Source organism: Oncorhynchus tshawytscha, unplaced genomic scaffold (genome assembly GCF_018296145.1).
Source record: "Oncorhynchus tshawytscha isolate Ot180627B unplaced genomic scaffold, Otsh_v2.0 Un_contig_13017_pilon_pilon, whole genome shotgun sequence".
NCBI lineage: Eukaryota > Metazoa > Chordata > Actinopteri > Salmoniformes > Salmonidae > Oncorhynchus > Oncorhynchus tshawytscha.
In genome coordinates this window covers 47,962-73,320 of record NW_024608736.1, presented here as the reverse complement: position 1 = coordinate 73,320, position 25,359 = coordinate 47,962, and the positions used below count along the sequence as shown (strand labels likewise).

The window sequence follows — 25,359 nt, the reverse complement described above, 5'->3', positions numbered from 1 at the left end:
AGTGATCTACCAGATCTGTATGGAGGTAGGAGGGGTGTCTGTCTGTCTGTCTGTCTGGAGGTAGGAGGGGTGTCTGTCTGTCTGCCTGTCTAGTGATCTACCAGATCTGTCTGGAGGAGGTAGGAGGGGTGTCTGTCTGTCTGTCTGTATGGAGGTAGGAGGGGTGTCTGTCTGTCTGCCTGTCTAGTGATCTACCAGATCTGTCTGGAGGTAGGAGGGGTGTCTGTCTGTCTGTCTGTCTAGTGATCTACCAGATCTGTCTGGAGGTAGGAGGGGTGTCTGTCTGTCTGTCTGTCTAGTGATCTACCAGATCTGTCTGGAGGTAGGAGGGGTGTCTGTCTGTCTGTCTGTCTGTCTGTCTGCATGGAGGTAGGAGGGGTGTCTGTCTGTCTGCCTGTCTAGTGATCTACCAGATCTGTCTGGAGGGGGAGGTGTCTGTCTGTCTGTATGGAGGTAGGAGGGGTGTCTGTCTGTCTGCCTGTCTAGTGATCTACCAGATCTGTCTGGAGGTAGGAGGGGTGTCTGTCTGTCTGTCTGTGGAGGTAGGAGGGGTGTCTGTCTGTCTGTCTGGAGGTAGGAGGGGGGTCTGTCTGTCTGTCTGTGAGGGAGGTAGGAGGGGTGTCTGTCTGTCTGTCTGGAGGTAGGAGGGGGGTCTGTCTGTCTGCCTGTCTAGTGATCTACCAGATCTGTATGGAGGTAGGAGGGGTGTCTGTCTGTCTGTCTGTCTGTCTAGTGATCTACCAGATCTGTCTGGAGGTAGGAGGGGTGTCTGTCTGTCTGCCTGTCTAGTGATCTACCAGATCTGTCTGGAGGTAGGAGGGGTGTCTGTCTGTCTGTCTGTCTAGTGATCTACCAGATCTGTCTGGAGGTAGGAGGGGTGTCTGTCTGTCTGCCTGTCTGTCTAGTGATCTACCAGATCTGTCTGGAGGTAGGAGGGGTGTCTGTCTGTCTGTCTGTCTGTCTAGTGATCTACCAGATCTGTATGGAGGTAGGAGGGGTGTCTGTCTGTCTGTCTGTCTGTCTAGTGATCTACCAGATCTGTCTGGAGGTAGGAGGGGTGTCTGTCTGTCTGCCTGTCTGTCTAGTGATCTACCAGATCTGTCTGGAGGTAGGAGGGGTGTCTGTCTGTCTGTCTGTCTAGTGATCTACCAGATCTGTCTGGAGGTAGGAGGGGTGTCTGTCTGTCTGTCTGCCTGTCTGTATGGAGGTAGGAGGGGTGTCTGTCTGTCTGCCTGTCTGGAGTGAGGGGTGTCTGTCTGCCTGTATGGAGGTCTGTCTGGAGGTAGGAGGGGGTCTGTCTGTCTGTCTAGTGATCTACCAGATCTGTCTGGAGGTAGGAGGGGTGTCTGTCTGTCTGCCTGTCTAGTGATCTACCAGATCTGTCTGGAGGTAGGAGGGGTGTCTGTCTGTCTGTCTGCCTGTCTAGTGATCTACCAGATCTGTCTGGAGGTAGGAGGGGTGTCTGTCTGTCTGTCTGTCTGCATGGAGGTAGGAGGGGTGTCTGTCTGTCTGTCTGTCTGGAGTAGGAGGGGTCTGTCTGTCTGTCTGTATGGAGGTAGGAGGGGTGTCTGTCTGTCTGTCTGTCTAGTGATCTACCAGATCTGTATGGAGGTAGGAGGGGTGTCTGTCTGTCTGTCTGCATGGAGGTAGGAGGGGTGTCTGTCTGTCTGCCTGTCTAGTGATCTACCAGATCTGTATGGAGGTAGGAGGGGTGTCTGTCTGTCTGTCTGCATGGAGGTAGGAGGGGTGTCTGTCTGTCTGCCTGTCTAGTGATCTACCAGATCTGCATGGAGGTAGGAGGGGGTCTGTCTGTCTGCCTGTCTAGTGATCTACCAGATCTGTATGGAGGTAGGAGGGGTGTCTGTCTGTCTGCCTGTCTAGTGATCTACCAGATCTGTATGGAGGTAGGAGGGGTGTCTGTCTGTCTGCCTGTCTAGTGATCTACCAGATCTGTATGGAGGTAGGAGGGGTGTCTGTCTGTCTGTCTGCCTGTCTAGTGATCTACCAGATCTGTCTGGAGGTAGGAGGGGGGTGTGTCTGTCTGTGATCTACCAGATCTGTATGGAGGTAGGAGGGGTGTCTGTCTGTCTGTCTGCCTGTCTAGTGATCTACCAGATCTGTCTGGAGGTAGGAGGGGTGTCTGTCTGTCTGTCTGTTTGTCTAGTGATCTACCAGATCTGTGTGGAGGTAGGAGGGGTGTCTGTCTGTCTGTCTGTCTGCATGGAGGTAGGAGGGGTGTCTGTCTGTCTGTCTGTCTAGTGATCTGATCTGTATGGAGGTAGGAGGGGTGTCTGTCTGTCTGTCTGCATGGAGGTAGGAGGGGTGTCTGTCTGTCTGCTGTTCTGTCTGTATGGAGGTAGGAGGGGTGTCTGTCTGTCTGTCTGTATGGAGGTAGGAGGGGTGTCTGTCTGTCTGTCTGTCTAGTGATCTACCAGATCTGTATGGAGGTAGGAGGGGTGTCTGTCTGTCTGCATGGAGGTAGGAGGGGTGTCTGTCTGTCTGCCTGTCTAGTGATCTACCAGATCTGTATGGAGGTAGGAGGGGTGTCTGTCTGTCTGTCTGCATGGAGGTAGGAGGGGTGTCTGTCTGTCTGCCTGTCTAGTGATCTACCAGATCTGCATGGAGGTAGGAGGGGGTCTGTCTGTCTGCCTGTCTAGTGATCTGTCTGTATGGAGGTAGGAGGGGTGTCTGTCTGTCTGTCTGTCTGTCTGCATGGAGGTAGGAGGGGTGTCTGTCTGTCTGTCTGTCTGTCTGTCTGTATGGAGGTAGGAGGGGTGTCTGTCTGTCTGTCTGTCTGTATGGAGGTAGGAGGGGTGTCTGTCTGTCTGCCTGTCTAGTGATCTACCAGATCTGTATGGAGGTAGGAGGGGGTATGTCTGTCTGTGTGTGTGGAGGTAGGAGGGGGGTCTGTCTGTCTGTGTGGCAGTAGGAGGGGTCTGTCTGTGATGAGGAGGGTCTGTCTGTGATGAGGGGGGTTAGTACTTCATTCTTAGGAGTCTAAGCAGAGTTTTAGCTGGTGTTATTAGCAGCTCGTCTATTTTATACTGAACAACAATATAAACACAACTTGTAAAGTCTTGGTTTCATGAGCTGAAATAAAAGATCCCAGAAATTTTCCATACCCACAGAACGCTTATTTGTGGCTTATCAAGAAGCTGATTAAACAGCATGGTCATTACACAGGTGCACCTTGTGCTGGGGGACAATAAAAGGCCACTCAACACAATGCCACAGATTTTGCTGTTGTGAAGCCGGTTGGACGTAATACCAAACTCTCTAAAACGACGTTTAGAGGCGGCTTGTGGTAGAGAAATTAACATTACCAAACTCTCTAAAACGACGATTAGAGGCGGCTTGTGGTAGAGAAATGAACATTACCAAACTCTCTAAAACGACGTTTAGAGGCGGCTTGTGGTAGAGAAATGAACATGACCAAACTCTGTAAAACGACGTTGAGGCGGCTTGTGGTAGAGAAATTAACATTAAACAGCTCTGGGGGACATTCCTACAGTCAGCATGCCAGTTACACGCTCCCTCACAACTTGCAGCCCATGTGTCAGCTGAAGTTGACAGATTTTTGATGGGGATTTTGGAATATGTTACTGACTCTATTAAATACTAATCTTAACTGTTACGGTGATGATGATGTAATGACCTGAATTTCTAGGATCCCATAGCAACCGTCACCTCGGTAACCAGTAAACCCAAAAGCAAGTGGAGGCCGCTGCCCCTGGACACAGTGGTGAGGACACATGCCACGTATATATATATACACACACTCACTTTCTGTCTATTGACCAATGGTCTGCCTGTGTTGTTGTCTCTCCAATAGGAAATGGAGAAGCTGGTTTCCAGGAAGTTGAGAATCGGCGCCAAAGAGACCATGAAAATCGCTGAGAAACTATACACACAGGGGTAAGGGTTTTCCCTAGTCCCTACTCCTTAAACCCTAGTCCCTACTCCCTAAACCTTAGACCCTACTCCCTAAACCCTAGTCCCTACCTAGTCCCTACTCCCTAAACCTTAAACCCCAACTCCCTAAACCCAAGTCCCTACTCCCTAAACCTTAGACCCAAAACCCTACTCCCTAAACCCTAAACCCTACTCCCTAAACCTTAGACCCTAAACCCTACTCCCTAAACCTTAGACCCTAAACCCTAGTCCCTACTCCCTAAACCTTTGACCCTAAACCCTAGTCCCTACTCCCTAAATCTTAGACCCTACTCCCTAAACCTTAGACCCTAAACCCTATGCCCTACTCCCTAAACCTTAGACCCAAAACCCTACTCCCTAAAACCTTAGACCCTAAACCCTAGTCCCTACTCCCTAAAACCTAGACCCTACTCACTACACACAGGGGTGAGGGTTTTCCCTAGACCCTAAACCCTCCTCCCCTAAACCCTAGACCCTAAACCCTAGACCCTACTCCCCTAGACCCTACTCCCTAGACCCTAAACCCCTAGACCCTACTCGCTAAATCCTACTCGCTAGATCCTAAACCCCTAGACCCTACTTCCAAGATCCTTAGACCCAAGACCCTACTACCTAGACCCTACTCCCTAGACCCTACTCCCTAGACCCTACTCCCTAGATCCCTACTCCCTAGACCATACTCCCTAAACTCTAGACCTTAAGCCCTATTCACTACACAAGTCTGGAGGACATTAGTGTCCAGGTCTGGAGGACGTTAGTGTCGCAGGTCTGGGGGACGTTAGTGGAGGACGTTAGTGTCCAGGTCTGGAGGGCGTTAGTGTCGCAGGTCTGGAGGACGTTAGTGTCGGAGGTCTGGAGGGCGTTAGTGTCCAGGTCTGGAGGGCGTTAGTGTCGCAGGTCTGGAAACGTTAGTGGAGGTCTTAGGGAGGACGTTAGTGTCGCAGGTCTGGAGGACGTTCCCTACAGTGGAGGACGTTAGTGTCGCAGGTCTGGAGGACGTTAGTGTCGCAGGTCTGGAGGACGTTAGTGGAGGACGTTAGTGGAGGATGTGGAGTGTCGCAGTCTGGAGGACGTTAGTGTCGCAGGTCTGGGACCGTTAGTGACCCAGGTCTGGAGGACGTTAGTGTCGCAGGTCTGGAGGACGTTAGTGTCGCAGGTCTGGAGGACGTTAGTGTCGCAGGTCTGGAGGGACGTTAGTTAGGTCTGGAGGACGTTAGTGTCGCAGGTCTGGAGGACGTTAGTGTCGCAGGTCTGGAGGACGTTAGTGTCGCAGGTCTGGAGGACGTTAGTGGAGGACGTTAGGGAGGAGGGTTAGTGTCGCAGGTCTGGAGGACGTTAGTGGAGGACGTTAGTGTCGCAGGTCTGGAGGACGTTAGTGTAGGTCTGGAGGACGTTAGTGGAGGACGTTAGTGGAGGACCCTAGTGTCGCAGGTCTGGAGGACGCCAGTGTCGCAGGTCTGGAGACGTTAGTGTCGCAGGTCTGGAGGACGTTAGTGTCGCAGGTCTGGAGGACGTTAGTGTCGCAGGTCTGGAGGACGTTAGTGTCTACTCTGGAGGACGTTAGTGTCGCAGGTCTGGAGGACGTTAGTGTCGCAGGTCTGGAGGACGTTAGTGGAGGTCTGGAGGACGTTAGTGTCGCAGGTCTGGAGGACGTTAGTGGAGGAGGTCTGGAGGACGTTAGTGTCGCAGGTCTGGAGGACGTTAGTGGAGGAGGTCTGGAGGACGTTAGGTCGGAGGTCTGGAGGACGTTAGTGTCGCAGGTCTGGAGGACGTTAGTGGAGGACGTTAGTGTCGCAGGTCTGGAGGACGTTAGTGTCGCAGGTCTGGAGGACGTTAGTGGAGGACGTTAGTGGAGGATGTTAGTGTCGCAGGTCTGGAGGACGTTAGTGTCGCAGGTCTGGAGGACGTTAGTGTCGCGGGTCTGGAGGACGTTAGTGTCGCAGGTCTGGAGGACGTTAGTGGAGGTCTGGAGGACGTTAGTGTCGCAGGTCTGGAGGACGTTAGTGGAGGACGTTAGTGTCGCAGGTCTGGAGGACGTTAGTGGAGGACGTTAGTGCATTTGAGGTCTGGAGGACGTTAGTGGAGGATAGTGCATTTGAATGGGAGAGCTGGCATTCAGCGCTGGTACTCTGGCTATTAATCATCTTTCTGGTCAGTTCCCCAGGCTTTTAATCATCTTTGTTAACAAGTTCCCCAGGCTTTTATTAATCTTTCTGTTAACAAGTTCCCCAGGCTTTTGGGAACTAGGAGAGTGAAACCTGGGTGTCCCAGGATGCCTGTGAAGGCCCCCCTCATCAGTTGTAGAGGTGTGTGGTAATATTTTCATCTCTGTGTGTTTAGGTTAATCAGTTATCCGCGTACAGAGACCAACCTGTTTCCTAAGGACCTGGCCCTGGGCCCCTTGGTGGAGCATCAGACACACAGCCCCTCCTGGGGGGCCTTCGCTAGGGGGGTGATGGAGCAGCCAGGGGGACCCAACCCACGGCAGGGCACCAAGACAGATCAGGCTCACCCCCCTATACACCCCATTAAGTACACCAACACACTACAGGTATATATATATATATACACCAAGTACACCAACACACTACAGGTATATATATATATATATACATATATATATATATGCCTTGCGAAAGTATTCGGCCCCCTTGAACTTTGCGACCTTTTGCCACATTTCAGGCTTCAAACATAAAGATATAAAACTGTATTTTTTGTGAAGAATCAACAACAAGTGGGACACAATCATGAAGTGGAACAACATTTATTGGATATTTCAAACTTTTTTAACAAATCAAAAACTGAAAAATTGGGCGTGCAAAATTATTCAGCCCCCTTAAGTTAATACTTTGTAGCGCCACCTTTTGCTGCGATTACAGCTGTAAGTCGCTTGGGGTATGTCTCTATCAGTTTTGCACATCGAGAGACTGAAATTTTTTCCCCATTCCTCCTTGCAAAACAGCTCGAGCTCAGTGAGGTTGGATGGAGATCATTTGTGAACAGCAGTTTTCAGTTCTTTCCACAGATTCTCGATTGGATTCAGGTCTGGACTTTGACTTGGCCATTCTAACACCTGGATATGTTTATTTTTGAACCATTCCATTGTAGATTTTGCTTTATGTTTTGGAACATTGTCTTGTTGGAAGACAAATCTCCGTCCCAGTCTCAGGTCTTTTGCAGACTCCATCAGGTTTTCTTCCAGAATGGTCCTGTATTTGGCTCCATCCATCTTCCCATCAATTTGAACCATCTTCCCTGTCCCTGCTGAAGAAAAGCAGGCCCAAACCATGATGCTGCCACCACCATGTTTGACAGTGGGGATGGTGTGTTCAGGGTGATGAGCTGTGTTGCTTTTACGCCAAACATAACATTTTTCATTGTTGCCAAAAAGTTCAATTTTGGTTTCATCTGACCAGAGCACCTTCTTCCACATGTTTGGTGTGTCTCCCAGGTGGCTTGTGGCAAACTTTAAACAACACTTTTTATGGATATCTTTAAGAAATGGCTTTCTTCTTGCCACTCTTCCATAAAGGCCATATTTGTGCAATATACGACTGATTGTTGTCCTATGGACAGAGTCTCCCACCTCAGCTGTAGATCTCTGCAGTTCATCCAGAGTGATCATGGGCCTCTTGGCTGCATCTCTGATCAGTCTTCTCCTTGTATGAGCTGAAAGTTTAGAGGGACGGCCAGGTCTTGGTAGATTTGCAGTGGTCTGATACTCCTTCCATTTCAATATTATCGCTTGCACAGTGCTCCTTGGGATGTTTAAAGCTTGGGAAATCTTTTTGTATCCAAATCCGGCTTTAAACTTCTTCACAACAGTATCTCGGACCTGCCTGGTGTGTTCCTTGTTCTTCATGATGCTCTCTGCGCTTTTAACGGACCTCTGAGACTATCACAGTGCAGGTGCCTTTATACGGAGACTTGATTACACACAGGTGGATTGTATTTATCATCATTAGTCATTTAGGTCAACATTGGATCATTCAGGGATCCTCACTGAACTTCTGGAGAGAGTTTGCTGCACTGAAAGTAAAGGGGCTGAATAATTTTGCACGCCCAATTTTTCAGTTTTTGATTTGTTAAAAAAGTTTGAAATATCCAATAAATGTCGTTCCACTTCATGATTGTGTCCCACTTGTTGTTGATTCTTCACAAAAAAATACAGTTTTATATCTTTATGTTTGAAGCCTGAAATGTGGCAAAAGGTCGTAAAGTTCAAGGGGGCCGAATACTTTCGCAAGGCACTGTATACACCAAGTACACCAACACACTACAGGTATATATATATATATACACCAAGTACACCAACACACTACAGGTATATATATACATACACTCAATTAGTATTTGGTAGCATTGCCTTTAAATTGTTTAACTTGGGTCAAATGTTTTGGGTATCCTTCCACAAGCTTCCCACAATAAGTTGGGTGAATTTTGGCCCATTCCTCCTGACAGAGCTGGTGTAACTGAGTCAGGTTTGTAGGCCTGCTTGCTCGCTCACGCTTTTTCAGTTCTGCCCACACATTTTCTATGGGATTGAGGTCAGGGCTTTGTGATGGCCACTCCAATACCTTGACTTTGTTGTCCTTAAGGCATTTTGCCACAACTTCGGAAGTATGCTTGGGGTCATTGTCCATTTGGAAGACCCATTTGCGACCAAGCTTTAACTTCCTGACTGATGTCTTGAGATGTTGCTTCAAAATATCCACTTAATTTCTCCAAAAAGTATGATCTATGTCCTCATGTGCTGCTGCAAACCTTAGTCTGGCTTTTTTATGGCGGTTTTGGAGCAGTGGCTTCTTCCTTGCTGAGCGGCCTTTCAGGTTATGTTGATATAGAACTCGTTTTGCTGTGGATATAGATACTTTTGTACCTGTTTCGTCCAGCATCTTCACAAGGTCCTTAACTGTTGTTCTGAGATTAGATTTGCACTTTTCGCACCAAAGTATGTTCATATCTAGGAGACAGAACGCGTCTCCTTCCTGAGCGGATTGACGGCTGCGTGGTCCCATGGTGTTTATTGTTACGCGGAGCGAAACGGGGGAACCCAAGAACGGACTCTGAAGAGGAAGCAGGGATGAATGAACCAAAATGTTTATTGTACACAGAGAAATATGGAGTACAGAACTGGGGTAGCTCATGAAGTCAACTTAGTGTATGTAAACTTCTGACCCACTGGAATTGTGATACAGTGAATTATCAGTGAAATAATCTGTCTGTAAACAATTGTTGGAAAAATGACTTGTGTCATGCACAAAGTAGATGTCCTAACCGACTTGCCATAACTATAGTTTGTTAACAAGAAATTTGTGGAGTGGTTGAAAAACAAGTTTTAATGAATCCAACCCAAGTGTATGTAAACTTCTGACTTCTGACTTCAACTGTATCTAGGGACATGGAGACATCGGGACACGGTCTAGGTCTATATAATATATATAATATAACATATAATATAATATAACATATAATATAACATATAATATAACATATAATATACTATTGACTCCAACCTAAGTGTATGTAAACTTCCGACTTCAACTGTATCTACACCAAGTACACCAACCGTGTTCCTGAGTTGACTATCCTGAAATGTGTTTTCTGTCTCCAGGGCAACGAGCAGCGTGTGTATGAGTTCATTGTGCGTCACTTCCTGGCGTGCGTATCCCTTGATGCTGTGGGGCAGGAAACGGTGGTCGAGGTGGAAATGGCTCACGAGAGGTTCTCCGCAAACGGCCTCATGATCATCAGGAGGAACTACCTGGACGTGTACCCCTACGACCGCTGGAGCACTAAGGTGGGGGGTCATTTACCACGAGGGGGGTCATACCCCCTACGACCGCTGGAGCACTAAGGGGGGGGTCATTTACCACGAGGGGGGGGGTCATACCCCTACGACCGCTGGAGCACTAAGGTGGGGGGTCATTTACCACGGGGGGGTCATACCCCTACGACCGCTGGAGCACTAAGGGGGGGGGGTCATTTACCACGAGGGGGGTCATACCCCTACGACCGCTGGAGCACTAAGGTGATGGGGGTCATTTACCACGAGGGGGGTCATACCCCTACGACCGCTGGAGCACTAAGGTGGGGGGTCATTTACCACGAGGGGGTCATACCCCTACGACCGCTGGAGCACTAAGGGGGGGGTCATTTACCACGAGGGGGTCATACCCCTACGACCGCTGGAGCACTAAGGGGGGGAATTTACCACGGGGTTTTATCATGGGGATCATACCCCTACCCCGGGGCACTATCATTTACCACGATGGGGGTCATACCCCTATGATGCTGGAGCACTAAGGTGGGGGTCTTTATCATGAGGGGGGAGGGTCATTTAACCCCGGGGGGTCATTATCATGCTGGAGCACTAAGGTGGGGGGGTCATTTACCCCTGGGGGGGGGTCTTTATCATGCTGAATACTATGGGGGTCATTTAACCCCTGGGGGGGGTCATTTATCATGTTGAACTAAGGTGGGGGTCATTTAACCCCTGGGGGGGGTCTTTATCATGTTGAACTATAGGTGGGAGGGTCATACCCCTATGAACCTGGGGCACTAAGGGGGGGGTCATAACCCCTGGGACCGCTGGAGCACTAAGGTGGGGGTCATTTACCCCTGGGGGGTTTATCATGTTGAATATATGAGGGTCCCGTTATGAACCCCTGGGGGGTCTTTATCATGTTGAATATATGAGGGTCCCGTTATGAACCCCTGGGGGTCTTTATCATGTTGAATATATGAGGGTCCCGTTATGAACCCCTGGGGGTCTTTATCATGTTGAATATATGAGGGTCCCGTTATGAACCCCTGGGGGGGGTCTTTATCATGTTGAATATATGAGGGTCCCGTTATGAACCCCTGGGGGTCTTTTATCATGTTGAATATATGAGGGTCCCGTTATGAACCCCTGGGGGGGGTCTTTATCATGTTGAATATATGAGGGTCCCGTTATGAACCCCTGGGGGGTCTCTTTATCATGTTGAATATATGAGGGTCCCGTTATGAACCCCTGGGGGGTCTTTATCATGTTGAATATATGAGGGTCCCGTTATGAACCCCTGGGGGTCTTTATCATGTTGAATATATGAGGGTCCCACACACTATGAACCCCTGGGGGGTCTTTATCATGTTGAATATATGAGGGTCCCGTTATGAACCCCTGGGGGGTCTTTATCATGTTGAATATATGAGGGTCCCGTTATGAACCCCTGGGGGTCTTTATCATGTTGAATATATGAGGGTCCCGTTATGAACCCCTGGGGGGTCTTTATCATGTTGAATATATGAGGGTCCCGTTATGAACCCCTGGGGGGTCTTTATCATGTTGAATATATGAGGGTCCCGTTATGAACCCCTGGGGGGTCTTTATCATGTTGAATATATGAGGGTCCCGTTATGAACCCCTGGGGGGTCTTTATCATGTTGAATATATGAGGGTCCCGTTATGAACCCCTGGGGGGTCTTTATCATGTTGAATATATGAGGGTCCCGTTATGAACCCCTGGGGGTCTTTATCATGTTGAATATATGAGGGTCCCGTTATGAACCCCTGGGGGTCTTTATCATGTTGAATATATGAGGGTCCCGTTATGAACCCCTGGGGGTCTTTATCATGTTGAATATATGAGGGTCCCGTTATGAGCCCCTGGGGGTCTTTATCATGTTGAATATATGAGGGTCCCGTTATGAGCCACTGGGGGACTCCACGTAATGTTTGTTTGTTAATCTGACACACACTACTGACTGTGTGTGTGTGTGTGTGTGTGTGTGTGTGTGTGTGTGTGTGTGTGTGTGTGTGTGTGTGTGTGTGTGTGTTGCAGGTGATCCCAGTGTATGAGCAGGGTAGCCAGTTCCAGCCGTCAGCGATAGAGATGCTGGATGGCCAGACCTCTCCTCCTCAACTCCTCACGGAGGCAGACCTCATATCACTGATGGAGAAACACGGCATCGGTACACTACACACACACACACACACACACACACACACACACACTACACACTACACACACACACACACACACACACACACACACACACACACACACACACACACACACACACACACACACACACACACACTACACACACATACACACACACACACACACACACACACACACACACACACACACACACACACACACACACACACACACACACACACACACACACACACACACACACACACACACACACACACACACACACACACACACACACACACACTACACACACACACACACACACACACACACACACACACACTACACACACACTACACACTACACACACACTACACACACACACACACACACACACACACACACACACACACACACACACACACACACACACACACACACACACACACACACACTACACACACACACACACACACACACACACACACACACACACACTACACACACACACACACACACACACACACACACACACACACACACACACACACACACACACACACACACACACACACACACACACACACACACACTACACACACACACACACACACACACACACACACACACACACACACACACACACACACACACACACACACACACACACACACACACACACACACACACACACACACACACACACACACACACACTACACACACACACACACTACACACACACACACACACACACACACACACACACACACACACACACACACACACAATACACACACAGCTGAATCAGGTTAACTGTTAGTGGTTAACTGCAGTGTGTTTGTTAGTGGTTAACTGCAGTGTGTTAGTGGTTAACTGCACACACACAGTGGTTAACTGCAGTGTGTTAGTGGTTAACTGCAGTGTGTTTGTTAGTGGTTAACTGCAGTGTGTTAGTGGTTAACTGCAGTGTGTTAGTGGTTAACTGCAGTGTGTTAGTGGTTAACTGCAGTGTGTTTGTTAGTGGTTAACTGCAGTGTGTTAGTGGTTAACTGCAGTGTGTTAGTGGTTAACTGCAGTTTGTTTGTTAGTGGTTAACTGCAGTGTGTTAGTGGTTAACTGCAGTGTGTTAGTGGTTAACTGCAGTGTGTTAGTGGTTAACTGCAGTGTGTTAGTGGTTAACTGCAGTGTGTTAGTGGTTAACTGCAGTGTGTTTGTTAGTGGTTAACTGCAGTGTGTTAGTGGTTAACTGCAGTGTGTTAGTGGTTAACTGCAGTGTGTTAGTGGTTAACTGCAGTGTGTTTGTTAGTGGTTAACTGCAGTGTGTTAGTGGTTAACTGCAGTGTGTTTGTTAGTGGTTAACTGCAGTGTGTTAGTGGTTAACTGCAGTGTGTTAGTGGTTAACTGCAGTGTGTTAGTGGTTAACTGCAGTGTGTTTGTTAGTGGTTAACTGCAGTGTGTTAGTGGTTAACTGCAGTGTGTTAGTGGTTAACTGCAGTGTGTTTGTTAGTGGTTAACTGCAGTGTGTTAGTGGTTAACTGCAGTGTGTTAGTGGTTAACTGCAGTGTGTTTGTTAGTGGTTAACTGCAGTGTGTTAGTGGTTAACTGCAGTGTGTTAGTGGTTAACTGCAGTGTGTTTGTTAGTGGTTAGCTGCAGTGTGTTAGTGGTTAACTGCAGTGTGTTAGTGGTTAACTGCAGTGTGTTAGTGGTTAACTGCAGTGTGTTAGTGGTTAACTGCAGTGTGTTTGTTAGTGGTTAACTGCAGTGTGTTAGTGGTTAACTGCAGTGTTTGTTAGTGGTTAACTGCAGTGTGTTTGTTAGTGGTTAACTGCAGTGTGTTAGTGGTTAACTGCAGTGTGTTAGTGGTTAACTGCAGTGTTTGTTAGTGGTTAACTGCAGTGTGTTTGTTAGTGGTTAACTGCAGTGTGTTAGTGTTAACTGCAGTTGTTAGTGGTTAACTGCAGTGTGTTAGTGGTTAACTGCAGTGTGTTAGTGGTTAACTGCAGTGTGTTAGTGGTTAACTGCAGTGTGTTTTTAGTGGTTAACTGCAGTGTGTTTTTAGTGGTTAACTGCAGTGTGTTTTTTTAGTGGTTAACTGCAGTGTGTTAGTGGTTAACTGCAGTGTGTTAGTGGTTAACTGCAGTGTGTTTTTTTAGTGGTTAACTGCAGTGTGTTTTTTTAGTGGTTAACTGCAGTGTGTTTGTTAGTGGTTAACTGCAGTGTGTTTGTTAGTGGTTAACTGCAGTGTGTTTTAACAGGTACGGATGCCACCCACGCAGATCACATTGAGACCATAAAGAGCCGTATGTACGTGGGACTAACAGCTGATCAGAGGTTTCTACCAGGAGAGCTTGGGATGGGACTGGTGGAGGGTAGGTACTGGAGGAAAGGGGGTAGAGGGTAGGTACCGGGGACTGGTGGAGGGGTATGTCCGGGGACTGGTGAGGGTAGGTACAGGGAAGGGGGTGGGTGTGGAGGGTACCTACGGGGCAAGGGTGGTGGGTTTGGAGGGTAGGTACGGGGGAAGGGACTGGTGGAGGGTAGGTACGGGGGGATGGGACTGGTGGAGGGTAGGTACGGGGGGAAGGGACTGGTGGAGGGTAGGTACGGGGACTGGTGGAGGGTAGGTACGGGAGGAAGGGACTGGTGGAGGGTAGGTACGGGGGGAAGGGACTGGTGGAGGGTAGGTACGGGGGACTGGTGGAGGGTAGATACAGGGGGAAGGGACTGGTGAAGGGTAGGTACGGGGAGGGTAAGGGACTGGTGGAGGGTAGGTACGGGGGGGACTGGTGGAGGGTAGGTACGGGGGGAAGGGACTGGTGGAGGGTAGGTACGGGGGGGAAGGGACTGGTGGAGGGTAGGTATGGGGGAAGGGACTGGTGGAGGGTAGGTATGGGGGAAGGGACTGGTGGAGGGTAGGTACGGGAGGAAGGGACTGGTGGAGGGTAGGTACGGGGACTGGTTGAGGGTAGGTATGGGGGAAGGGACTGGTGGAGGGTGGAGGGTAGGTAGGGGACTGGTGGAGGGTAGGTACTGGTGGAAGGGACTGGGGGGTAGGTAGGGACTGGTGGAGGGTAGGGTAGGTGGGGGACTGGTGGAGGGTAGGTACGGGGGGGAAGGGACTGGTGGAGGGTAGGTACGGGGGACTGGTGGAGGGTAGGTAAGGGACTGGTGGAGGGTAGGTAAGGGGGAAGGGACTGGTGGAGGGTAGGTACGGGGGGTGGGGGGAAGGGACTGGTGGAGGGTAGGTACGGGGGGGACTGGGACTGGTGGAGGGTAGGTACGGGGGGGTAAGGGGACTGGTGGAGGGTAGGTACGGGGGAAGGGACTGGTGGAGGGTAGGTACGGGGGAAGGGACTGGTGGAGGGTAGGTACGGGGGAAGGGACTGGTGGAGGGTAGGTATGGGGGGGGAAGGGACTGGTGGAGGGTAGGTACAGGGGGAAGACTGGTGGAGGGTAGGTACGGGGGGAAGGGACTGGTGGAGGGTAGGTACGGGGGGGAAGGGACTGGTGGAGGGTAGGTACAGGGGACTGGTGGAGGGTAGGTATGGGGGACTGGTGGAGGGTAGGTACGGGGGAAGGGACTGGTGGAGGGTAGGTACGGGGGGAAGGGACTGGTGGAGGGTAGGTATGGGGGACTGGTGGAGGGTAGGTACGGGGGGGAAGGGACTGGTGGAGGGTAGGTACGGGGGAAGGGACTGGTGGAGGGTAGGTACAGGGGGAAGGGACTGGTGGAGGGTAGGTATGGGGGAAGGGACTGGTGGAGGGTAGGTACGGGGGAAGGGACTGGTGGAGGGTAGGTACGGGGGACTGGGACTGGTGGAGGGTAGGTACGGGGGACTGGTGGAGGGTAGGTACAGGGGACTGGTGGAGGGTAGGTACAGGGGAAGGGACTGGTGGAGGGTAGGTACGGGGGAAGGGACTGGTGGAGGGTACGGGGGAGGGACTGGGGAGGGTAGGTACGGGGGAGGGACTGGTGGAGGGTAGGTACAGGGGGAAGGGACTGGTGGAGGGTAGGTATGGGGGGAAGGGACTGGTGGAGGGTAGGTACGGGGGAAGGGACTGGTGGAGGGTAGGTATGGGGGGGGGACTGGTGGAGGGTAGGTACGGGGGACTGGTGGAGGGTAGGTACGGGGGGAAGGGACTGGTGGAGGGTAGGTACTGGTGGAGGGTAGGGGGACTGGTGGAGGGTAGGTACGGGGGGGGGACTGGTGGAGGGTAGGTACGGGGGGGAAGGGACTGGTGGAGGGTAGGTACGGGGGAAGGGACTGGTGGAGGGTAGGTACTGGTGGAGGGGACTGGTGGAGGGTAGGTACGGGGGGGTAAGGGACTGGTGGAGGGTAGGTACAGGGGAAGGGACTGGTGGAGGGTAGGTATGGGGGGGAAGGGACTGGTGGAGGGTAGGTACAGGGGAAGGGACTGGTGGAGGGTAGGTATGGGGGAAGGGACTGGTGGAGGGTAGGTACGGGGGACTGGTGGAGGGTAGGTACAGGGGACTGGTGGAGGGTAGGTATGGGGGAAGGGACTGGTGGAGGGTAGGTACGGGGAAGGGACTGGTGGAGGGTAGGTATGGGGGAAGGGACTGGTGGAGGGTAGGTACGGGGGAAGGGACTGGTGGAGGGTAGGTACGGGGGGACTGATGGACTGGTGGAGGGTAGGTACGGGGGAAGGGACTGGTGGAGGGTAGGTATGGGGGGGTAGGTACGGGGGGGGTAAGGGACTGGTGGAGGGTAGGTACGGGGGGGACTGGTGGAGGGTAGGTATGGGGGACTGGTGGAGGGTAGGTACGGGGGACTGGTGGAGGGTAGGTACAGGGGACTGTTGGAGGGTAGGTACGGGGGACTGGTGGAGGGTAGGTATGGGGGAAGGAACTACTGGATCAGAGAGTCTGCTAAATGACTCACTACTGTAGTGTCTCTGGATCAGAGAGTCTGCTAAATGACTCCCTACTGTAGTGGCTCTGGATCAGAGAGTCTGCTAAATGACTCCCTACTGTAGTGCCTCTGGATAAGAGAGTCTGCTAAATGACTCCCTACTGCTACATGACTCCCTACTGTAGTGGCTCTGGATCAGAGAGTCTGCTAAATGACTCCCTACTGCTAAATGACTCCCTACTGTAGTGTCTCTGGATCAGAGAGTCTGCTAAATGACTCCCTACTGTAGTGGCTCTGGATCAGAGAGTCTGCTAAATGACTCCCTACTGTAGTGTCTCTGGATCAGAGAGTCTGCTAAATGACTCCCTACTGTAGTGGCTCTGGATCAGAGAGTCTGCTAAATGACTCCCTACTGTAGTGTCTCTGGATCAGAGAGTCTGTTAAATGACTCCCTACTGTAGTGGCTCTGGATAAGAGAGTCTGCTAAATGACTCTGATGTGAATGTGTACTGTAGGTTATAACTCCATGGGGTCAGAGAGATGTCTAAGCCACACCTGCGGGCGGAGCTGGAGGCGGACCTGAAGCTGGTATCGGAGGGGGGAAGGACTCTGAGCGTGTTGAGACACCACATTCACAAATACAAGACGGTCTTCGTACTGTTCAGAAAGCCAAGAGGTGAAACACACACTGGACACACACAGAGAGTCTGTTAAATGACTCCACACATACACTGTAGTGGCACACATACAGTGTATATACACACACACAGTGATATACACAAATGACACACACACACAATACAGTGTATATCTGTACACACACACACACACACACACACATACAGTGTATATACACACACACACACACACACACACACATACAGTGTATATACACACACACACACACACACACACACACACACACACACACACACACACACACATACAGTGTATATACACACACACACACATACAGTGTATATACACACACACACACACACACACACACACACACACACACAGCAGTGGTATATACACACACACACACACACACACACACACAGGGGAGGACAGTGTATATAACACACACACACACACACACACACACATACAGTGTATATACACACACACACACACATAAGAGTCTTATATACACACACACACACACACACACATACAGTGTATATACACACACACACACACACACACACACACACATACAGTGTATATACACACACACACACACACACACATACAGTGTATATACACACACACACACACACACACACACACACACACACACACACACACATACAGTGTATATACACACACACACACACACACACACACACACACACACATACAGTGTATATACACACACACACACACACACACACACACACACACACACACACACACAGTGTATATACACACACACACACACACACACACACACACACACACACACACACACACATACAGTGTATATACACACACACACACACACATACAGTGTATATACACACACACACACACACAATGTGTCACTTGTACAGTCTATATACAGGTTGGACACACAGGCTCTGTCATACAGTGTATATACACACACACACACACATACAGTGTATATACACACACACCACACACACATACAGTGTATTACACACACACACACACACACACACACACACATACAGTGTATATACACACACACACAGTCAGGTATATATGTCACACACACACACACACAGTGTATATACACACACACACACACACACACACACACAAGGAGGTGTATATACACACACACACACACACACACACACACACACACACACACATACAGTGTATATACACACACACACACACATACAGTGTATACACACACAGCAGTTGTAATGTGTCGTTTCTTGTCGTCTCTCAGGTTGGACGAGGCTCTGTCTATCTATCTGGGCGCTGCCCAGGAGTTCAGCGAATCAGAGCAGCAGGATATGGAAATGCCCCTCCCAGTCAGGAAATGTCCTCAGTGGGGCGGGACATGGTGCTGCGGAGGAGGAAGGAGGGGAATGGGTGAGACGGGGGAGACAGATTAGACGAGGACACTGGGGAAGGGATGAGACTGGGGGACGGGGGAGATTGGGGGAGGGTGGAGACTGGGGACGGATGAGACTGGAGACTGGGGGGGAGGGTGGACACTGGGGGAAGGGATGAGACTGGGGGAGGGGGGAGACTGGGGGAGGGATGAGACTGGGGGAAGGATGGGAGACTGGGGGGGGGGTGGAGACTGGGGGAGGGTGGAGACTGGGGGAGGGATGGAGCTGGGGGAAGGGTGGAGACTGGGGGAGGGTGGAGACTGGGGGAGGGTGGAGATTGGGGAAGGGTGGAGACTGGGAGAGGGTGGAGACTGGGGAGGGTGGAGACTGGGGGGAGGGATGAGACTGGGGGGAGACAAACTTTATGAAGGAAGGTTGGTTCTGTTCTGAAGGAAGGTTGGTTCTGTTGTTGTGAAGGAAGGTTGGTTCTGTTGTGACGGAAGGTTGGTTCTGTTGTGACGGAAGGTTGGTTCTGTTGTGACGGAAGGTTGGTTCTGTTGTGACGGAAGGTTGGTTCTGTTGGGAAGGAAGGTTGGTTCTGTTGGGAAGGAAGGTTGGTTCTGTTGGGAAGGAAGGTTGGTTCTGTTGGGAAGGAAGGTTGGTTCTGTTGTGAAGGAAGGTTGGTTTTGTTGTTGTGAAGGATTTGGTTCTGTTGGGAAGGAAGGTTGGTTCTGTTGGGAAGGACGGTTGGTTCTGTTTGTGAAGATTTGTTTTGTTGTGAAGGAAGGTTGGTTCTGTTGTTGTGAAGGAGGGAAGGACGGTTCATTTTGTTGTTGTGAAGGAAGGTTGGTTCTGTTGTGAAGGAAGGTTGGTTCTGTTGTGAAGGAAGGTTGGTTCTGTTGTGAAGGAAGGTTGGTTCTGTTGTTGTGAAGGAAGGTTGGTTCTGTTGTTGTGAAGGAAGGTTCCTTCTGTTGTTGTGGAGGAAGGTTCGTTCTGTTGTTGTGAAGGAAGGTTGGTTCTGTTGTTGTGAAGGAAGGTTGGTTCTGTTGTTGTGAAGGAAGGTTGGTTCTGTTGTTGTGAAGGAAGGTTCGTTCTGTTGTTGTGAAGGAAGGTTCGTTCTGTTGTTGTGAAGGAAGGTTGGTTCTGTTGTTCTGCCTCAACAACTTTTTCTCTGAGCTTTTCCAAATGGACATTTTGACCACTTTCACAACATTTTACCCAAAGTCTTGGAGGGTATTCTATCATAGTCTGCTTCTCTGCTATTCAATATCTTCTAATCCTTTCTCTCTAACAGGAAGTACCTGTCCTGCGTTGGTTACCCAGAATGCAAGTGTTCCGTGTGGTTTCCGGACACGGTGTTAGAGGTCAACAGAGACGAGTCTGTCTGTCCCACCTGTCAGCCCCGCCCTGTTCACATGGTAGTCTGTCTGTCTGTTATCTGTCTGTCTGTCTGTCTGTGTCTGTCTGTCTGTCTGTCTGCCTGTCTGTCTGTCTGTCTGTCTGTTGTACCTGTCTGTCTGTCTGTCTGTTATACCTGTCTGTCTGTCTGTCTGTTATACCGCTGTCTGTCTGCCTGCTTGTCTGTCTGTCTGCCTGCTTGTCTGCCTGCTTGTCTGCCTGCCCGCCCTGATGGTAGTGGAGACAGTGATATAAACCAGCCACACCAAAGAGTCCTGATGGAGACATCAGTACAGATATCTTGATACTGTCCTTGATAGCAAACTGAGTTTTGAAGCCAATTTGAGGAATCTCTCCAGTTTCAGAGTGGACGAGGCCCTGATGACCGTCTGTTACAGATGGTTCATTTAACCCATTCTACCATTCAGGGCCGTCTGTTACAGATGGTTCATTTAACCCATTCTAACATTCAGGGCCGTCTGTTACAGATGGTTCATTTAACCCATTCTTACATTCAGGGCCGTCTGTTACAGATGGTTCATTTAACCCATTCTAACGTTCAGGGCTGTCTGTTACAGATGGTTCATTTAACCCATTCTAACATTCAGGGCCGTCTGTTACAGATGGTTCATTTAACCCATTCTTACATTCAGGGCCGTCTGTTACAGATGGTTTCATTTAACCCATTGCCATTCTCCAGTGCATTCAGGCTGCCGTTCTGTGATACAGATGGTTCATTTAATCTCATGATCTAACATTCTCCAGTGGGGGGATGGGTGGCGCTACGGAGGCGGGGGATGGGTTGTTTCACACATCTCCAGTGTAAATGGGTGGTCATAGTGCTGTCCACATTCTCCAGTGCCATTCTCCAGTGATAATGCCAGATTCAGCAAATGACCTGTCTAACATCAGGTTGCTTGAGTTTAGGGGGGGTGGTCAGGGGGATGGTCATAGTTTAGGGGGAGGGGTGGTCATATTTGAGGGGGATGGGTGGTCATATTTGAGGTGGGATGGGTGGTCATATTTGAGGTGGGATGGGTGGTCATATTTGAGGTGGGATGGGTGGTCATTTGAGGGGGAGGGGTGGTCATATTTGAGGTGGGATGGGTGGTCATTTGAGGGGGATGGGTGGTCAGGGGGGATGGTCATATTTGAGGTGGGATGGGTGGTCATATTTGAGGGGGATGGGTGGTCATATTTGAGCTGAGGTGGGATGGGGGAGGTCATATTTGAGGGGGAGGGGTGGTCATTTGAGGGGGAGGGGTGGTCATATTTGAGGTGGGATGGGTGGTCATTTGAGGGGGAGGGGTGGTCATATTTGAGGTGGGATGGGTGGTCATATTTGAGGGGGATGGGTGGTCATATTTGAGCTGAGGTGGGATGGGTGGTCATATTTGAGGTGGGATGGGTGGTCATGAGGGGGATGGGTGGTCATATTTGAGGGGGATGGGTGGTCATATTTGAGGGGGAGGGGTGGTCATATTTGAGGGGGATGGGTGGTCAATGGGTGGTCATATTTGAGGGGGATGGGTGGTCATATTTGAGGTGGGATGGGTGGTCATATTTGTGCTGAGTGCATATTTGAGGGGGATGGGTGGTCATGATGGTGGGATGGGTGGTCATATTTGAGGGGCGATGGGTGGTCATATTTGAGGGGACTGCCCCCTGGGTGTAATAAAGACTACTCTACATGACTCCTCCTGTCTCTTCCTCTGCAGGTTAAAGTTGAAGTTCCGACGAGGCAGCCTCCCTCCCATGATGCCGCTGGAGTTTGTGGGCTGCATCGGAGGGTGTGACGAGACACTGAGGGAGGTGCTCAACCTCAAATACCTCAGAATGGGTGGAGGGGGGGTGGCGGGAGGAGTAGGAGGAAGAGGGGGAGCTGGGGGAGGAAGAGGAGTAGGAGCAGCTGGGGGAGGAAGAGGAGGAGCTGGGGGAGGAAGAGGTGGAGCTGGGGAAGGAAGAGGAGGAGGAAGGGGAGACACTGCAACCAATCAACCTAGACCTCGCCCAGCCCCCAGACCGGACCCCCTGTCTCCCCAAGCCCCCAACCCCCCTCCTCATCCTGGCCCCCCCCTCGCCCTGACCCCAGGCCCCACGCCCTGACCCCAGAGGTGGTGACATCACAGTGTGTAACTGTGGGTCGGAGGCGGTCCTCCTCACCGTGAGGAAAGACGGTCCTAACCAGGGCAGACAGTTCTATAAGTGTTCCTCTGGAGGCTGTAACTTCTTCCTGTGGACCGACCAGCCCGACACTAACGTTTACCCTCCAGGCCCCCAGGGGCGCCACCCAGCAGGCCACACCAGCCCCGGGACCTCCGTGGGGAGGTGGTTTGTAACTGCAGTGAGCCAGCGGTTCAGAGGACAGTGCAGAAGGAAGGACCTAATAAAGGAAAAGTGTTCCATACCTGTGGGAAGCCCAGAGATCAACAGTGTGGATTCTTCCTCTGGGCTGACGAGAACATCCCACCACCAGGTAACGAAACACACGCTGTAACACACACACACACACACACACACTGTAACACACACACACTGTAACACACACACACACACACTGTAACACACACACTGTAACACACACACACTGTAACACACACACACACACACACACACTGTAACACACACACGCTGTAACACACACACACTGTAACACACACACTGTAACACACACACACTGTAACACACACACTGTAACACACACACACACACACTGTAACACACACACTGTAACACACACACACTGTAACACACACACACACTGTAACACACACACACACACACTGTAACACACACACACTGTAACACACACACTGTAACACACACACTGTAACACACACACTGTAACACACACACACTGTAACACACACACACTGTAACACACACACACTGTAACACACACACTAACACACACACTGTAACACACACACTGTAACACACACACACTGTAACACACACACGCTGTAACACACACACACACACACTAACAACACACACACACTGTAACACACACACACTGTAACACACACACACACACACACTGTAACACACACACACTGTAACACACACACACTGTAACACACACACGCTGTAACACACACACACTGTAACACACACACACACACACACACTGTAACACACACACTGTAACACACACACCACACACTATAACACACACACTATAACACACACACACTGTAACACACGCACTGTAACACACACACTGTAACACACACACACACACACTATAACACACACACGCTGTAACACACACACGCTGTAACACACACACTGTAACACACACACACTATAACACACACACGCTGTAACACACACACGCTGTAACACACACACACTGTACACACACACTATAACACACACACACTATAACACACAAACACTGTAACACACGCACTGTAACACACACACTGTAACACACACACTGTAACACACACACACACTGTAACACACACACACTGTAACACACACACACACACACACACTGTAACACACACACACTGTAACACACACACACACACTGTAACACACACACACTGTAACACACACACACACACACTGTAACACACACACACTGTAACACATACACACTGACACACACACACACACACACACACACACTATAACACACACACACTGTAACACACACACACTGTAACACACACACTATAACACACACTGTAACACACACTATAACACACACTGTAACACACACACACTGTAACACACACACACTGTAACACACACACACTGTAACACACACACTATAACACACACTGTAACACACACTATAACACACACTGTAACACACACACACTGTAACACACACACACTATAACACACACACAATGTAACACACACATGCAGACACATACACCCACCCCCATTGCTAACCCTCTGTCTGTGTCTCTACCAGGTTCAGGTTCTGGAGGGGGAGACTGGGGGAAGAGGGGGAGAGAGACTGGGGAGGAGGAGCCCCCCACCACCAAACCCCGCTACCAGGAAGCCCCGTACCTGTGGCATCTGTCACATGCCTGGACACACACGTGTCACCTGCCCTCAGCGCTGACCTTTAACCCCTGATCCCACTGCTGCCATAGAGATGCTCTGACCCCGTGTGACCTTGTCCCCGACCTCTGAACTCCAATGTGATCAAGAAGCTCAGCGGTTGATGTTTTTGATATAAACACAGAACTAGAATCAGTTTACCTTCAACTCGCCCCTTAACCCTAAACATCAGGAGGGGATCCCAGACGGACCAGAGGCCAGCTTCTAGAGGTGTTAAACCAGGGTTCATTTGGGACAGGAGTGGGACTGGGTTCAGTCTGCCTGTGTCTCACCTCTGACAGAGAAACTGCATTTAAAGGAGAATAGATCAATAGTTTACAGAGAAATAAAAGAATGGATTTGAATGGTAATTTGTCCCCAATATGTAACATTGGTGTAAAGAATACAATTGTAAATCCAGCTGGGAGGAGACAGACTGGAGAAAGGGGAGATTAATACTGGTATTTTTGAATGTTTATATAAAATCACTGATCCCAGCAATCTGTTGTCCTGTAATCTGTCTGACGAGTGCCTCTAAAATATCTCCCTTGTGTTGATTAATATGTACTAAGTTACAGTAGGAAGGACTTGTGTAAAAACTAATTAAATGGATTGGAAATGGGTGTTTCTATTGATTAGATCATAGCAGAGAGGAATAGGCGAAACTAGAATATCTTTGATCGTGACCACTTCATTATTGATTGATTGACTTCAGCGCGTTAGTCAAGTTTCTATGGTTGAACGGGGCGCACCTCCCCCGGAGGGCTGTTCCGTTCCCAGGCCGCCAGGGTGTTTCCGGTCCCAGCAGCTGTTCTGTCAAATGTTGATCATTTTAGCTAACCCTTTTCCTTAACTTAATTTTCCTAAACCTGCTGCGAAAAAAGTCAAATCTTACGTTCATTTGACAAAAATCACAGGATCCTTCATGCCTTAATTCCAATCTAGTTACCACACCCAAAAGTCTGTTGGACTAAAAGAGCTAACTAGCTGTGGGACTGGTCGGACTGTAGCTAACTAGCTGTGGGACTTGGAGTGGCTACTAGCTGTGGGACTGTAGCTAACTAGCTGTGGGACTGTAGCTAACTAGCTGTGGACTGGTCGGACTGTAGCTAACTAGCTGTGGGACTG

The 25,359-nt window shown here is 50.1% G+C and overlaps 1 pseudogene; it reads left to right on the top strand.

Moving 5' to 3' along the window:
- LOC121843773 lies at positions 1-24,267 on the top strand (annotated as a pseudogene).
- The last annotated feature ends 1,092 nt before the right edge of the window (positions 24,268-25,359 follow it).